The following is a 5,469-nucleotide window of genomic DNA, read 5'->3' on the forward strand; positions in this document are numbered from 1 at the left end:
CGCACCTGGACAAAGTCTCCTCCAGCAACAGAAGACAAAGAAACTATAAGGGGCTGAAAATAACTGCAGGCATGTGCAGCTGGAGCAAAAGAGAAAGACCAAAACCCAACTGCTACTTCTGAGGTGTCAGAAGCAAACACAGGGTACTACCCATGATCCCTGCACACAGCACCACCAAGGGAGTGGGCAGACCACCTAAGCCACCCGCTGGCCTGACCCACGGATCTGCCCCTACCCTTACCCCATTTAAGGGAACAGCTCGCCCTCAGTGAGCGAGCAAGGGCACCTGTTACTTGTTTTCACTCCCTCGTGCTGCAGCACGAGTCCCAATAAAGCCATGCCTGAATTTCTTGTCTGGCCTATTATCAATTTATATTGATTAAATAGTTTAAGAACCCAGGTCCATAACAGTACCACCTTTAGACACAGGCAACTGTGGTCCAGGCCTGGACTTCTGTTTTAGGGCCTGTTTGGTTTCCTTCCCACCCATCACTCTTCACAGGGTGAGGGTCCTGCAGAGTCTAGCTGATACACCCACCCACAGCCGGCACACTCTGTATCTCCTGCTTCAAAGAGCTGGACCTCAGAAATCCCTGCCCAAACAGCCTCAGGTCCATTTCCGGTTCTCACAGCCCTCTTTCCACAGGAGTGAGCACACCAGGCGTGAGGAGTGTGCACGGAGCTCGACGGTGTGTGCTGAATTACGGAGGCATGCATGCACTGACTTTCTCAGTTCATGAAAGACCCAATGGTGCGACAAAGAAGAGCCTTGGGTCAAGGACCTCCATTTGTACTTTTTACCCGGGAAATAAGTAAAGGCGAGCCTGCCTTCGAAGGAGCCAACTTTAGACTGAAATTGATTTCAAACAGAAGGGATAGACGCCTTAAGTCTTATGGGTTAATATTCTGATAATGATGAAAGAAAATAAATGCAAACTAGAGTTCTATACGTCAAAATGTACCTCAAAATGAAAGAAAATGTACCTCAAAAATGAAGGGAGAGCTGCTCTGCCGCCCCACGCCCGGCGGGTGGGCCCAGGAGAGGCGAGAGGAGGCCCAGGCCCAGCGCGCGGGATGCCCGGTTTCACACCACCGTTTCCACGTGTCGTTTGGCAGCAACAGGCTGAGCCCGCTCCTCCAGATCAGGTGGCGGGTGACGAGGAGGCAGAGGACAGGGAGGCAGGCTGGAAGCTTAAAAGGCAGCCCGCCCCAGGACCTCCGAGAGCATACCTCTCCCGGTGGTCCCTCCACAGGGCCAGGCGACGCCCTGGCCTCTGCGCAGCCGTCCAACTACGCGGGCCGGCTCCGCCCACCTGGCTACACCATAGCAACTGCGATGAAACAGCCTCTTCAAGCTGGTGGAGGGCTTCTTCGACCGTGGTCGGTGCTAGAGCGCATCATGGAAGACAAGCTGATGGCAGACGTCAACACCTGGGAGAGCGAGGAGCAGAAGCGGAACCGGGGCGTGGCAAGCTGAGAATCATGGAACCCCGCAACCACGTGCTGATCCTGTCCTTCCCCATCCTGCCGACGGCGGCTCTTGGGAGATCCCTGAGGGCTACCGGGCCCAGAGTAGCCAGCATTGCACGCCCTGAAAAGGAAGGGTCCGCTACTGTGAAGGTGCGAGTGTAGATGAAGTAAAAGCTTTGGCTTCGGGCTTCCCTGGTAGCGCAGTGGTTGAGAGTCCGCCTGCCGATGCAGGGGACACGGGTTCGTACCCCGGTCCAGGAAAATCCCACATGCTACGGAGCGGCTGGGCCCGTGCGCGTCCGGAGCCAGTGCTCCGCAACGGGAGAGGCCACAGCAGTGAGAGGCCCGCGTATCGTAAAAGAAATAATAATAATTAAAAAAGAAAGCTTGTAAAGCAGCAATAGGAATCTTGTCAGAGCCTGTCCTTTGTCCTTTTCCAGGGAGAGATGTTAAGAGTTGGAGGGGTAAATCATCAAAAGATTATTGAAGTGGGGTGGCACTTACAGTCAATTCTAGTTTGTACAAGAGGCAAGATCAATAATCTATCCAGAGGTGCCTTAGGAAAGTATGCAGTCTAATTCAAAAGAATAGGGATAGTAGCATTTGAGAAGCAATGTTCCCCTTAGCTCAAACATGCAGATATAGTCCTGAGCCTGGGACCACTGGAGCTGATTTTTAAAAAATTAAATTAATGTTTTTAAAACCCAATGTCCAGAAATCTCTTTAAGAAGGTTCCACATTTACCACTCCTCGTTTTCAGGTCGGACACAAATTCACCTAATTGAGCTAGGAAGCCCTTTATGATCTTATCACGTCTTTAATAACAATGTCTGAATCTCCCATTCCAATTGTTCAATTAAGTCACTGCTCTATACGTCTTAAAGGTCCTTAAAATGCCTATTTCCAGGACCTTAATGGTATTTCAGCTGCTATTTCAGTTAAAGAGTAAGCAAAGACCAAAGAGAAGTAAGTCCCTATTTTTATTGAAATTCTTTTGAATCCTTCAGAAACACTGGCAGTGGCCCCATGTCAACCACCTTTTAGCAATCTTGGGAGATTCTCCCCAAGACCAATTTTGGGTAGTTTTTCTCCTATTATCATCCAGGAAATTACATTAGTAACTTCCACAGCAGTGACTTTGGTGGATGACAATGGAATATGGTTTTGTAACAAACATTGTTGCATGGCTTGGACACTTCCATGACTGCTCATATCATGTATCCAAGTGGCTACCTGCAAACAGTCGACCAAGTCACCACCTTGGCATTCTGGTTCTCCTCTGAGCCAGTAATTGGGTTCTTTTGTTGAGCACCCCTATGATCTACTTTAATTTTCTTTCTGAAATTCCATAGGCCTGCCACAACTGTGTTCTTCACACACAGTATTCTTTCATTGTTCACCCATCAAACATTTATCAGCTAGACCATTGGGCCATTGGCTATGGCCTAATAGTCTGTGATATCCTGACTTTTGTATGTAGCATTTTATATGAATTAGGACTTTGTTCTGGAGCAAAATTACTTTCGTACTGCTACATGAATTGCTTTCAGTTCAGCCCATTGTGCAGAATACTTTTGCCTTTTTCAACTAGGAATTTACTGTCTGCTAGGCAAATAGCAGCAGACTTCCATACAAAATGTCATTTTTCCATACTTGAGCTCCCAATGGTGGAGCAAGCAGCCTGTTACACTTCAGCGAGAAGGGAGTCATAAGAGTCAGATCATTCATAAGCGTGAGTGAGCGTTCTGTCATTGATCCTACAGATAGAGAGAGGCTACCTACTCATGGATACGATACACACACTACTCCATCTCAGCATATTCCTAAGTATGACATTTACATTTTGTCAAGGAATTGTGTTGTTCAGCTCTCTCTTTATATGAATGTCTTTCTTAAATCACTCATATCAAAATATATATCTTGGTAATTCATTGTCCTTCAGCCATATGAGCTATTTCCACCACAGCTTAAGAGCATGCTAGTAATTGTGTCTGAAGTGGGTTGCACTTAGTCACAGCCTAGTTTTCTAATTCAAAATACCAGTAACTGCCATTGGGTGGCAGAATTAGACTTTTGCTAATAACTCTATAAAACTGGGGAAAAAAAGTGAAGAAAATCTTCACAGCTTCCCCAGCCATTTCCACAGCTATTGCTTTTTCCTCTCATTTCTTGTCCTTTCTACCCCTCCCCTTTTGCCTCTCCTGCACTTTTTTACTTTGTCTATGCACAAAGTGTAAATCAACCTATCTGACCACTAGCAAATATCCCACTTAATTCTGGGACAGTCCCTTCTTAGTACTGAGACCCAATTCCTCCTTTGTTCCCATACCAAAAAATCTCTGGCAAGTTACAGCTCCAGAGTAACTTAGAAAGAAATGAAATAAAATAAGTGTGTCTCCTGCTGTCTTTGTTCTTAACAAGTAACACCTAAACAGAACATAGCAAATAGTAAATCCTCAATAACTATTTGTTGATTAAGGAGTGAATGCAGGAATGAACGATGGATCTGTCTGAAGAGTCCTTTCTGTTGCATGATTCTAGGAAATAGGAGGGAGTATTCTCCTCTAAAGTGTAAGTCTTGAGAGCAAAACCCCTAACAGATTCTGTATCCCCAGTGTCTAGTTTGTCCTGTCACTTAATATGCTCTCAATTAGTGTGGAAAAAAAAAAGAATGAATGAGAGAGAAGGAGGGGGTGAGAAAAAGAACATATGAAAAGAAACAATTTTGTCCAGTAAAATTCCTGGCTTCATGACAATATAGATGACAGAGGAAAGTAGCATGGAGGAGAGATCAGGATAGAAAGAGAGAAAAAGAGTCCATATTTTGGGACACCATCCAGGGTCCTCCTCACACAGAGCTCGGTGAAACGTGTGCACTCTGACAGCCCCCGCCCTGAGTCTCTCCACCACCCACCTTAGTCTGGGCCACTTCCGATCCCTGCCTGGTTCAGGACTTTTTCCAGGCCTAGAGGAAGGAGAAGGAGTTAGAAAAAGCAGAACAAATGCTCAGCGACCACCCCACGTCCCATTCAGCTCCCAAGAGGGTTCTCTGAAAGAGAACAAAAGCAGCTTTCTGTCCTGCTTCCACCCAAAGGCAGAGAGGTCTTCATCAGTCAAGACCACATCCATGCCAGCTCCCTAGCTTCTACCTGTTCTTGATCCTTTGACCCTCAGGCTAAAATCCTCTCTGCAATTGTCAGTTTCCTTCAGCAAAACCCTCTGAAAATCATGGCCTCATATATGGTACATTCACAGGTGAAATTTCCAAGATCAGGATATTTCTCTACAGAATGAAGGCCAGGGCTATGGAGCCGAGCAAAACAGTCCCAGCTTTAGTTGCATTTCTGCTCTGCCCACTTGGTGGAGTTGGTCCCTTATATTTTCCAGAGCATATGCCTTCCTGAGGGTGTAACTGAGGCAAAGTAGTAAGTAGATGTGTGAGATCAGTGGGAGGAGTGGCCCTTCAATCCTGCCCTCCCACACACCACCATGCACAGGGGTTATTCCTAAAACCCTGTAGACTTGGGGAAAAGCCTTCTGTCCCATAATTAGGGAGGGAATAGCATGCAATACCCCTGGGAGATGTGTCACATTGTGTTCAAATTCAGACTAAAATCATATGATGAATACCAAGTTATTTCCTGAGAGTTTGTTTTCATTAAGTATAGGAGAGGGATGGCCTGTCCACCCCTTGCCTGGCCCTATAGGTCCCTAAACAGGCCATGGGGGATTCATTGGGGAGCTGCTGGTCTCTGGGACAAGAGAAATATGGTCTGAATGCCTAAAGCCCCAGTGGGTATAGAAGGTAGGAGGAGGGAATTAGAAGATATAACTTAGCTAATACAGAAATGGGGTAATTCAAATTGGAGTCTTAGAATGTTGGATTCTCAAAGCAGGAAGAGATCTCAGAAAAATTACTAGACTAAAATTGTCATTTAAAGATGAGGAAATTGAGCCCCAGAGACAGAGATGACTTACCCAGCTTTGGACCATCAAGGA

At 46.3% G+C, this 5,469-nt stretch overlaps 1 pseudogene; it reads left to right on the top strand.

The window, feature by feature from the left end:
* Positions 1-991: 991 nt before the first annotated feature.
* Positions 992-2,619, top strand: LOC113621235 (glutamate dehydrogenase 1, mitochondrial-like; annotated as a pseudogene).
* The last annotated feature ends 2,850 nt before the right edge of the window (positions 2,620-5,469 follow it).

The sequence above is a fragment of the Aethalodelphis obliquidens genome, unplaced genomic scaffold (assembly GCF_003676395.1).
Source record: "Aethalodelphis obliquidens isolate GAN/ISIS:26980383/991018 unplaced genomic scaffold, ASM367639v1 scaffold8, whole genome shotgun sequence".
Lineage (NCBI taxonomy): Eukaryota > Metazoa > Chordata > Mammalia > Artiodactyla > Delphinidae > Aethalodelphis > Aethalodelphis obliquidens.